Source organism: Pristiophorus japonicus, chromosome 9 (genome assembly GCF_044704955.1).
Source record: "Pristiophorus japonicus isolate sPriJap1 chromosome 9, sPriJap1.hap1, whole genome shotgun sequence".
NCBI lineage: Eukaryota > Metazoa > Chordata > Chondrichthyes > Pristiophoridae > Pristiophorus > Pristiophorus japonicus.
Window position 1 is genome coordinate 22,014,419 of NC_091985.1, and position 12,782 is coordinate 22,027,200.

The window sequence follows — 12,782 nt, forward strand, 5'->3', positions numbered from 1 at the left end:
CCGACTGATTCCCGGGATGGTGGGACTGACCTATCAAGAAAGACTGGATCAACTGGGCTTGTATTCACTGGAGTTCAGAAGAATGAGAGGGGACCTCATAGAAACGTTTAAAATTCTGACGGGTTTAGACAGGTTAGATGCAGGAAGAATGTTCCCAATGTTGGGGAAGTCCAGAACCAGGGGTCACAGTCTAAGGATAAGGGGTAAGCCATTTAGGACCGAGATGAGGAGAAACTTCTTCACCCAGAGAGTGGTGAACCTGTGGAATTCTCTACCACAGAAAGTAGTTGAGGCCAATTCACTAAATATATTCAAAAGGGAGTTAGATGAAGTCCTTACTACTCGGGGGATCAAGGGGTATGGCAAGAAAGCAGGAAGGGGGTACTGAAGTGCATGTTCAGCCATGAACTCATTGAATGGCGGTGCAGGCTAGAAGGGCTGAATGGCCTACTCCTGCACCTATTTTCTATGTTTCTATGTTTCTAATCACCACAAGCTGAAAACTATCAATTCATTGGCACTTCTCCCTCAGAGACATTGACAGATTTCACAGGTTGACTCACCTGCTGGTATATTTTTATTGTAGTTGCTTTCTGTTATTCTTTTCAGTCAAGCAGATGAATACATGATTGAATTGGCCGTGGTACAAATATTTCCAAATGTGCCTTTTTAATTTGACATTTATCAAAATACATTTAAAATACACTGATTCAAACTTGACTTTTCTTGGCAAACCAACTCAGCGTTTATCGGTGCTCAACAAACCAGCTTCTAGCAGTTTACGCAGACTCCCCCCTCCACTTGTAACTAATTGATCACACACTCATGCTAAAACAGGGAATTTACACTTGAACTCAACTGCCCATTGTGAACGATATTTTCGAGCACATTGGGGGTGAGGCTTTCTGCCTGACCACTGAGAGAGAATTCAAACAGGCTGCATTTAGACAGACTGTGAAAATTCACAGACCCCCAAGTCAAGGCTGCTACATGCAGTTCAGCATGTTGCATTAAGTCATCAATCAACTTGACATTTTAGGACCCTTGGGTAGCGAGCCAATTAAAAGGTTAAAAGACTATTAATTGAGCCAATAAGGTCAAAGAAGGGGAGTTCTTTTCTGTAAATTGATCCAGGTATAAGTACAGCCATTCTGACCATGTGGTCCCAGAAGGACAAAGACCTGGCTTAAAGCCAAGAACTTGTTACTGCTGTCTGCCAAATTAAAGAAGTTAAAACTACAATCAGAGTTCGTATTTCATTGGAAATTAAGAGATCTAACAATTTTGGCGTCACGAGCACGAGGAAAGAAACTGAATTTTGGACATCGGACCTACATACTGAGGTAAGGACACCTCTTTTTTTAAAAGTCCTCGGTCAAAAGTCTAAATTCGCCTCTCCTTCTACGCGATTCCGAAAGCCTCCGGTTTGCGGACCCTCCGGTTGGTAGTCGGCTCAAGGTCCCATAGACGTGTGTTAGTTAATTAATCACCGAGCTATTGATCGGCTAGAAAGCCTACGACTCAAGACCCCAGTAAAGAACTCAGTATAATGGCAGCAGGAGATAAGAGCAAAGAATTGCCTACAACTGTTAAAGGTGGGCAGGCACCATCTGAAGTTTCGCTAGATTTAATTCTCGAACAGTTGAAAGAATACATAGAGCAACAATTCAATTTATCTAAAACCTGTATTAAGATCGAACAAAAGTACGGAACCTCCAAAGGACAATGGTCCTTGGACGAGATTAAAAGGGTCTGGGGAAAAACGACCCGTATGAAAAATAAAGAGCGAACTAGATGGTCCCTAGCAGTTATGGGCCAGATTCGAAAGCGGAATGAAATTATAATGCGTTCCCAACATGATCGAGAACTGATCAGTACAAAAGATCAATTGTAAGCTGTTTGTGCGCAGCTGCGACAGAAAAAGCTTGAACTTGAAAAGCTGGAAGCGGAAGTTAAAGATCTTAAAGGTGAAATTAAAGATTGGAAAAAATCATTAGGTCAAGAGACAGTAATAGGAAAATGTATTGATCAATTCCCAGGGTACCCATGTTTGGATAAATTAAAAGCGCAAACCTGAAGACACGACCGAGGAATAGATACGAATTCTGAATCCTCCGACGATACAGGGTCGGAGGATGAAGAATTAGGGGTGCGCTTTGCCCCGTTTAAAAAAAGACGAGTTTTAGTCAAATCAGAAGAGACTGCGGATGAGGGCGGAACCAAAAAAATGAAGAAAAGGCTGTATGAAAAATACTTAATTCATGATCCGGCAGACCCAGAGAAAATTGATAAATGGTCCAAGGAATTGCCCAATCCAAAGAAAGGGGGAGTAAAAACATGGGACCAATTGGACCGCTTAAGAAATATATATCAACTTCATCCCTGGGACGGAGTGCAAATTTTGACCATAATGGTGCCAAAAACACAGGGAAGAAAATTGCACGACAAGGTAGAAGAAGCTTTGGGGCAGGATGAGCAAGATTTAGATGCAGGATGGGAGGCGATTAAACACTGGCTGCAAGCCTTCAGTCCAGCTAAGACAGACTGGGGAAAAATTGCAGCCTGCCAACAGAAAGGAACAGAGGAGGTCCTGGAGTATGACGAGCGGTTTAGATGCATGTGGCTAGAACATTCGGGTATGAATAATACGGATGAGGAAATGGATGAACAAGTGTTTGGACCCCTGAAAGCAGCTTTCGTGGCAGGTCTAAAGCCAGAACTGTCCAAAATGCTTAAGATAGTGTTACCGGACTGGGAAGGTAGAGGAACTACCTTTGCAGCGTTGGTGGATCGATGTAACCAATTAGATCGGGATATGGGAGCTAAAGTCCGAGCTGTACAGGCTATGGGATGGAAATCCCAGGATTCCGATAAACAGTTATTAGGAAAATTACCCGGAAAATGTCATTATTGTGGGAAAGAAGGTCACTGGGCCAAGACGTGCAGGGCAAAACAGCAAGGTCGTGGCTGGGGAAGAGGACGCAGCCAGGGATACAATTCAGCCAACAAACCAGGCTTGTCACAAGATAACGACCTCATAGAAGCATTTAAGCGACTGACAATAGAACAACAGAAGGAGTTACTTGGGATAGCAAAAAACGATTAGAGCCCACCCTGGCCCCCCTCCTCGCACTAATACAACAGAGTGGAGATGGGCTATATATAACTGAGGGTGGGCGATAAGGATGTGGACTGTCTTTTAGACACAGGGGCGGAATTAACATGCTTACCCCTTCAATTTGGAGACTTTTTGCCGTTGGATAGTAGGGCACGTACAGCCTATGGAGTTGGGGGCCATAAAATGGAAACTAAAAGGACAACACCGGTACTTATAGGGCTGGGTCCACATGAACTAACCACGCCGGTCTGGATAGGCCCAGTAGATCAACCCCTTTTGGGAATGGACGTTCTAATCCAAATAGATTCATCGTTGCATTTCGAGAATGGTCGGGTGACATGGTCAATTAGAACTTTGAAGAAAGAAGAATTGAAGGAACACCCGATATGGGCTAAAGATAAGAACGATTGTGGCCTACTCCAGATGGAGCCTGCGTCATTTACAGGGACCAAGCCTCCATGCACTAACAGTATCCCATCAGTCCAACTGCCATCGCGGGAATCTTACCGGTTATTCAGCAATTGGAGAAACAAGGGGTGCTTATTAAAATGCATAGCTCCTCCAATAGCCCCGTGTGGCCGGTACAGAAATCTAATGAGACCTGACGTTTGACTGTCGATTATAGAAAAGCTAACCAGTATATTGATCAAAAAGCTCCTTTGGTCGCAGATCCCTCCACCATTTTTAATGCCCTCAAACCGAAACATAAATATTTCTCGGTTATAGATATGGCCAACGGATTTTGGTCGGTGCCTCTGGCACCGGAGGTTCGACAGTGGTTTGCTTTCACTGTCCAAGGACAACAGTATACTTGGACCCAGTTACCGCAGGGTTTCCACAACAGCCCTACGCTATTCCACATGGCTTTACAAAGCCATTTGCGAGAATTACCTCCCCTGTCATCCACAGTCATCCAATATGTAGACGATATCCTGCTAGCTTCAAACACGGAAGAACAGCATGAACAAGATTTACGAGCTTTGCTGGATCACCTTCGGCTGAAAGGACATAAAGCCAGCATCGACAAAGCACAAATATCCCAAGAAGAGGTTGTATACCTGGGACAAAAGATTTCACAAGGAAAGAGAGAACTTACCCAGGATAGAACTGCAGCCATTCGGGCTGCTAAAAAACCTACCACTATTCAGGAACTAAGGTCTTTTTTGGGATTGTGTAACTTTAACAGAAATTGGATTGACTCCTTCACACAGCTTGCTCAGCCATTGAATGATATTTTAAAGGAGAAACGTGCCTCTAAAGAAGCCATCACCCTCACAAAAGAACAGCAAGAGACCTTCCTGAGTTTGAAAAAGGCTTTGTGTTCGGCATCGGCTCTGGGAATCCCCGACAGTGGTAAGCCATTTACCCTGTTTGTCCATGAGAAAGAAGGATATATGACAGCTATACTGACATAAGAACATGGGGATCGGCAAAGACCTATTGGCTATTATTCGGCAAAACTGGATGCGGTAGCCCTCGGATGGGGAAGTTGCCTAAGGGCCATGGAAGCTACATGTCGAGCGGTAATGACCACTGCGGGTCTAGAACCTCGATCAAAAGCTGATTGTCAAGTGTCCCCACACCGTACACGCTTTGTTGTCTGTGAATAGAATGTCTCAGGTGACAGCAGCAAGATGGACCCGCTGGACAGCAGTTTTGGAAGCTCCTAATCTCCATATCGTCCGGGCCAGCCCGGTTAATCCCGCAACTATGCTCCCGATGTCAGAATCGAGGGAGCAAGAGGGGGGAGAATGTGAAGAGCATGACTGCGTGGAGATTTTAAAAGAAACAGAAGAAGTAGCCTTAGCAGCAGAGGAGCCTCTGCACAACCCAGACTTCATCCTGTTTACAGATGGTTCCTCCTTTGTTGACAATGGTACCAGAAAAGCAGGATGGGCAGTTACAACCTTATATGAGGTAGTGGCAAAAGGATGTTTACCCTCAGGAACGTCAGCACAACAGGCCGAGTTACGGGCTCTGTCAGAAGCATGTCGAATAGCAGAAGGACAGACAGCTAATGTCTACACAGATTCGCGTCATGCTTTTGGAGTCGCTCACGACTTTGGTATGTTATGGCGGAAAAGAGGATTCCTCACTGCTGCTGGTACACCTATCCGAAACGGAAAAGAAGTCCGAGACTTACTGGAGGCCATACAATTACCTCAGGAACTGTCCATCCTGAAGTGTAAGGCCCGTACCAAGGAAAATACCACAGAAGCACAGGGAAATGCCCTAGCCGACCAGGCAGCTAAAGATGCCGCCTCACAGGGTGTTCCTCCAGAAGAACCAACACAGATGTGCAGATTGAAAGCACTCAGGACTCTGACACGAGACCTTCAAACAATGCAAGGCGAGTGCTCCCGAGAGGAAAAATGGACATGGATTGAGGCAGGAATTAAGCTATGCGAAGATGGTGTCTGGAGACAAAGAGTTACCGACAAGCCAGTCGCGCCACAAGCGCTTATGCCTTTTTTAGCCCAACAGATCCACTCGTGGGGACACTTGGCCTCACAACAGATGACGGCACGGTTCCAGAAAAGCTGGTGGGGTCAGGGATTTAAAAAACATGCCCAGCTGGTAACAGACCGCTGTGTGGTCTACCAGAAAAATAATTCTGGACCCATCACGGTAATGCCCCAACAGAGGCCCCCTGCCCCTTTCGGACCATTCCAGCATCTGCAGGTTATATATCTCTTCCTTCATGCCAAGGATACACTAACATTCTTGTCATGGTCGACAGATTCTCTAGATGGGTAGAAGCTGTCCCAACTAAAAGAGCCACAGCCAATCACACTGCAAAGGTCTTGTGTAAGGATTACATTCCCCGATGGGGAGTCCCGAGTAGCATTGACTCAGATCAGGGAACACACTTCACAGGTGCTGTCTGCCAAGAAGTCTGTAGGTTACTGAACATTATGTGGGATTTACACTGTCCTTATCATCCACAATCATCAGGACAAGTAGAGCGAATGAATCGAATTCTGAAACAACAGCTTGCCAAATATCACCAAGAAGGAACACCATGGCCCCAGGCACTACCAATAGTGCTATGTAGCATTAGGGCAACCCCGAACAGAACTACAGGTCTAAGCCCATTTGAAATTATAACAGGAAGACCCATGTCGATGCCAGGAACTATCGATTTACGGAAAGCTGATGTTCACTTAATGAGTGACACTTTGTTATCATACTGTCAGAACTTAACCAATGCTATTAGTTCTGTTTCCCGACAGGTATCGGCAGCTTGGGGTAATCCACCTGAAGGAGGACACGACATCATCCCGGGAGTCTGGGTGTATGTGAAAAAGTTGCATAAAGAACCTTTGGGTGCCAAGTGGGAGGGACCTTATCAAGTGTTATTGACCACCCAGGCAGCTGTTAAAGTCCAAGGAAAGAAAGCCTGGATCCACGCTTCACACGTTAAACGAGCACCCGTAACTGAAGCTGAAATCTAATAAGGACAATTACTTTTTGCGAAAATGTATAAATTTACTGTATTATTGATTGTAGGTATTCTAGGCATAGGCCTACTTCTTACTAGCCGACCTTCTGCACCAAAGGGAAATAGTAGGGTAGCAAGGGAATTACATGTAAATACCTTTTTATATATGTCATACATTTATGCCAAATAAGGTAACATTTCTAGTTGTTGGGTGTGTGCGCATATTCCTATTCACTCAAGGGAGGGATTCCCTTGAGGCCAGTTCCCTTGAATATCTCGGAAATGGCTGAGTGGATAATTAATCAAAACAAAACAAGCAATGCTTTTCAGGATACGGAAAATTGGGCACGTAAATGGAAGTCAGCAGGTTACAATCTGACTACCTTTGAAGGAGGATACCAACCGTGCTACAATAATTCCAAACGGCCCCCATTTTTTGTTATCACTAATACAACGGGAATAGGAAGACCGGGGGAATCGGTCTGTCTGATTAGAAACATCAAAGGAGGCTAAAATATGGGGTATAGTAACTGCTCCCAGAATTATAATATAATCAAGCCACGGAACCGTCCAAACTGGGCCGATGTGGGAATTTTTAACGTAACGGGGATTCTGAATAAAGCAGATGGAAAAGCCTGGACAGGCCCCGGAGTGTTGCTGACAAAGAAACAGCTAACCTTCATTGCCTATAATGGCACCTATTAGGTGTGTGGCCACAAGGCCTAACCTTGGCTGCCCCAGAATTGGATGGGATCCTGCTATTTAGCCTACATTGTGCCTTATATGTATCATATAAGGTCACTGTCGGAACATTTACACCGTCCTAAGAGAGCTATCACAGAAACAGAGAGGTCCTTTGCCATTCTGATCCCCAGGTATGGGACCGCCAAACTGGCAAGGGAATCCATTAACATGGCATCCGTTGTGGAACGAGTAGCCAATGATACCTCAGAGGCCCTAGTTAAAATCAATGCAGAAATGTCGCAATCCGCACAGTAGCCCTACAGAATAGACTGGCCCTTGATTATATCCTGGCTGAAAAGGGAGGTACTTGCGCCCTACTCGGAACTGAATGTTGCACATATATCCCAGATAGCTCTGAAGAAATTACCCACTTAGTGGAGCATATCCAACAGGTGGTAGAAAAACTTAAGCAACCCCCATCATTCACTTTGTGGAGTGGAGCCACTGAATGGCTAGGTTCAATAGGAACTTCATTGGTGGAAGGTTTAATTCTATTTGTTGCAATTGTTTTACTTTTATATTGTTTGTTTATGTTGATTAAATGTTGTTGCAACCAGGCGGCTATAGCTGTTGTCCCGCAGGTGAGACATCTTGTAGGTCCCAGCAGACCGTCTGTACGTGGCACAGGGTATGTTATGCTTAAGGGAAGGTTGTTTACTGGTTGAATTAAGATATTGATTTGGATTAAATTGGAATAAGGTTAATTAACCTACTAAAACCAGACTTCCATTGTGGCCACGATGGAACTCGGGTTGGTGTAAATTTGTGTGGAAGCTACTAGTCCGGACATGTGGCGAAACACATCAACAAATTTTGGAAGGAAACTCTATTAACATGTATGAAATTATTTTGTAGAATGTTTAACCAGTGATACCTGATGTTTTATGATTCAGTTTGTGAAAGAATCAAAGGGGAGATTGATAGAGAATTCAAACAGGCTGCATTTAGACAAACTGTGAAAATTCACAGACCCCCAAGTCAAGGCTGCTACATGCAGTTCAGCATATTGCATTAAGTCATCAATCAACTTGACATTTTAGGACCCTTGGGTAGCAAGCCAATTAAAAGGTTAAAAGACTATTAATTGAGCCAATAAGGCGAGTTCTTTTCTGTAAATTGATCCAGGTATAAGTACAGCCATTTTGACCATGTGGTCCCAGAAGGACAAAGACCTGGCTTAAAGCCAAGAACTTGTTACTGCTGTCTGCCAAATTAAAGAAGTTAAAATTACAATCGGAGTTCGTATTTCATTGGAAATTAAGAGATCTAACAACCACCATCAACTCCCAGGAGATCCAGACATTCGTACGCCTGTTGCTTCCCCAGGGTAGCTGGCCAAGCACAATGTGTCGGAAGGGATAAAGGCCATGACCAAGTACACCAGCTCCAAGTAAACTCTGCAATGTACAGCAAAACTCATTGTGTCATTTTTATAGGGAACTACAGTAATCGTAGGGTGCAACATCTTTTTCATTTGACAATAGAATGTTCAGAGGAGAAGTGAAAAAGAAAAGAAATAGGGCAAAGAGAGGATATGAGAATAGAATGGCAGCTAACATAAAAGATAATCCAAAAGTCTCCTATAGGCATATAAATAGTAAACGGGTAGTAAGAGGGTGGGGCTGATTAGGGACCAAAAAGGAGACCTACGCATGGAGACAGAGTGTATGGCTGAGGTACTAAATGCATCTGTCTTCACCAAAAGAAAGAAAAACTTGGATTTATATAGCGCCTTCCACAACCATCGGACATCTCAAAGTGCTTTACAGCCAATGAAGTACTTTTGCAGTGTAGTCACTATTGTAATGTAGGAAGAAGATACTGCCATAGACAGAGTAAAGGAGGAGGTAGAGTAGATATTGGATCGGATAAGAATTGATAAAGACGAGGTACGAGAAAGGCTGGCTGTACTTAAAGTAGATAAGTCAACAACCTAGACGCTGAGGGAAGTGAAGGACAAAATCACGGAGGTTCTGGCCAATCATCCTTAGAAACAGGGGTGGTGCCGGAGGACTGGATAATTTTAAATGTTACACTCTTGTTCAAAAGAGGGTGTAAAGGTAAACCCAGCAACTATAGGAAAGTCAGTCTAACCTTAGTAGTGGGGAAGCTTTTAGAAACAATAATGAGGGACAAAATTAACAGTCACTTGGACAAATGGGATTCATTAAGGAAAGCCACCACAGATTTGTTGAAGGCAAATCATGTTTAACCAACTTGATCGAGTTTTTTAATGAGATAACAGAGAGGGTTGATGAGGGCAATGCGGTTGACATGGTGTACATGGATTTCCAAAAGGTGTTCGACAAAGTACCATATAATGGGGCACAGGTTTCGGACGCCCGCTAGAACGGCGCACATCGTAGAGGCCCGCCTAATTTATAAAACAAAAATTGCGCCGAATACTTATCTCGTGATTCTCTGATAGCTGTAGGCCCATTTCCATCTCGGCGCGGCGCAGCAGGAGCTGCTGGGGGCGGAGCTACAGCCCTGCGCCAAAAACAGTGCTGGCAGCTGTGCGCGTGCACAGTGGAGGCTACGCGCGTGTGCAGTAGCTCCCGGCCCTCCCAGTACATCCTGTCTCCGGGGCAACAACCCTATCCCAGGCCGAAGGGACATCGCTCCTATCTCGGGCCAAGTGGCCTGATGCATCTTACCTCGGCAGCGGGGCCCGCCCGAAGTCCTCCGAAGTCCTCGTTGGAGTTAGCGTTGTCGTCGATGTTTGTAAACCCCCCCTTCCCCCCTCCCCCCCGTCCCCCACCCCCATCTCTCATTCCCTACGCCTGATTTCTAAGTGTAGGCTAGGTTTTTCTGAGCGTACAAAAATCTACACTTACTCCATTCTAAGTTAGTTTGGAGTAAGTTTTCACTGCCTAATCTGGCAAAACAGGCGTAAGTGGCTGGACACGCCCCCTTTTGAAAAAAAAATCTGTTCTAAAATGGAACTATTCTAACTCACTAGAACTGGAGCAAACTAAATGCCAAGAATTGCAATTTCTAGGATGCTCCATTCTAAACTAGTTGCTCCAAAAAAATAGGAGCAGCTCAGGCCAAAACTTGAGCCCAATAGGCTTGCCAGCAAAGTTGAAGCCCATGGAATAAAAGGGACAGTGGCAGCATGGACACAATATTAGCTAAGTGACAAGAAACAGAGTCGTGGTGAACGTTTGTTTTTCGGACTGGAGGAAAGCATACAGTGGTGTTCCCCAAAGGGTCGGTACTAGGTCCACCGCTTTGCTTAATATATATTAATGACTTGGATGTGGGTGTATGGAGCACAATTTCAAAATTTGCAGATGCTACAAAACTTGGAAGTATAGTGAACAGTGAGGAGGCTAGCAATAGAGGATATAGACAGGCTGGTGGAATGGACGGATACGTGGCAGATGAAATCTAATGCGGAAAAGTGTGAAGTGATACATTTTGGCAGAAAGAATGAGGAGAGGAAATATAAACTAAAGAGGGTGCATGAACAGAGAGACTTAGGGGCACAAATCGTTGAAGGTGGCAGGGCAGGTTGAGAAAGCGGTTAAAAAAGCTTACGGGATCTCCTGGGCTTCATGAATAGAGGTCATGAGCCGACTTTTGGGTTTTTTCGGTGATACGGTAGCGATACACGAAACTTACTATTTCCACTGCGCTACCGTTTTTAGGCCGAACTTTCGGCAAGGGGGGGTTGCACGAGGATTCGCGGCGCAAAAAAGCGAGTTTCGCCTAATTTAGTCCGGGGCCAGGAGCGCTGCGAGTGAGGCCTTGGGAAGGGGGGAAAAAAATTCAAGAAAGCATTCCAAAAACATTTACAAGACCCTTAACTATCTAATCGCTGAAAAAACATTTTAAAATAAGAACTTTAACTTATCTTTTTTGCAGGTTTTCATACTTACCGCTGCTGGCAGGGCTGCATTGACAGGTTTTACCTGTTGGTATTCTAGACATGGCATATGGGTCAGAAGGGAGCTGAAAGTTGGACGTAAACGCAATCCGTGTTGTTGCACGTCAGCGCACTACTCACCAGCGGTACTTGAAAGCGCCACCGCAAACAGGTACCCGAGGATCCCGCCCGGGCTTTGGAACCGGGTTTTCGCCGCGGAGGATCCAATTGTGGCGAAAACCCGGTCGCAAACTTTTTGAAAATCCAGCCCAGAGTACAAAAGCTTGGAAATGATGATGAACCTGTATAAAACACTGGTTCGGCCTCAACTGGAGTATTGTGTCCAATTCTGGGCACCGCACTTTAGGAAGGATGTGAAGGCTTTAGAGAGGGTGCAGATCAGATTTACTAGAATGATTCTTGGAATGAGGGACTTCAGTTATGTGGATAGACTGCAGAAGCTGGGGATGTTCTCCTTGCAGCAGAGAAGGTTGAGAGGAGATTTGATAGAGGTGTTCAAAATCATGAGGACAGAATAGATGGAGAGAAACTGTTCTCATTGGCAGAAGGGTCGAGAACCAGAATCACACAGAATTAAGGTGATTGGCAAAAGAACCAAAGGCGGCATAAAAAAACTTTTTACGCAGCGAGTGGTTAGGATCTGGAATGCGCTGCCTGAAAGGGTGGTGGAGGCAGACTCAATCACGGTTTTCAAAAGGGAGTTGAATAAGTAGCTGAAGGACAAAAATTTGCAGGGCTACGGGATAAAGGCGGAGGAGTGGGACTTGCAGAGAGCTAGCACAGGCTCGATGGGCCGAATGGTCCTCTTCTGTGCTGTAACCATTCTATGATTTGCTGATTTAATTCTGAAACTACTGAAAAGGGTTATACTTGGAGATTTGTTAAAGTTTTAAAAATAAAATCAATCAATAAAAACTGATTTCTCGTACCTACGAGACTACAACTGCAGAGTTACCAAATAATTACAGAGTAGCAAGGGCACAGAATGTGCTCTGGGTGTTCAATGTCCATCACCAAGAGTGGTTCTGTGGCCCCAGGACATCGCTGTAGGAGATCCTCAGGGCAGTGTCCAAGGCCCAACCATCTTCAGCTGCTTCATCAATGACCTACCCTTCATCATAAGGTCAGAAGTAGGAATGTTCGCTGATGATTGCACAGTGTTCAGTTCCATTCACAACTCCTCAGATAATGAAGCAGTCCATGCCCACATGCAGAAAGACCTGGATGACATTCAGGCTTGGGCTGGTAAGTGGCAAATAACATTCACACCACACAAGTGCCAGGCAATGACTATCTCCAACAAGCGAGAGTCTACCCACCGCCCATTGACATTTAACAGCATTACCATCGCCGAATCCCCATCCGGGGAGTCACCATTGACCAGAAACTTAACTGGACCAGCCATATAAATACTGTGGCAATAAGAGCAGGTCAGAGGCTGAGTATTCTGCGGCGAGTGTCTCACCTCCTGACTCCCCAAAGTCTTTCCACCATCTACAAGGCACAAGTCAGGAGTGTGATGGAATACTCTCCATTTGCCTGGATGAGTGCAGCACCAACAACACTCAAGAAGCTCAACACCATCC

At 45.0% G+C, this 12,782-nt stretch overlaps 1 protein-coding gene across 10 annotated transcripts in view; it reads right to left on the bottom strand.

The window, feature by feature from the left end:
- wdr27 (WD repeat domain 27) overlaps nt 1–12,782 on the bottom strand; it is an 838,472-nt gene that overhangs the window by 562,738 nt on the left and 262,952 nt on the right. The gene's annotated exons all lie outside the window — the stretch shown is intronic.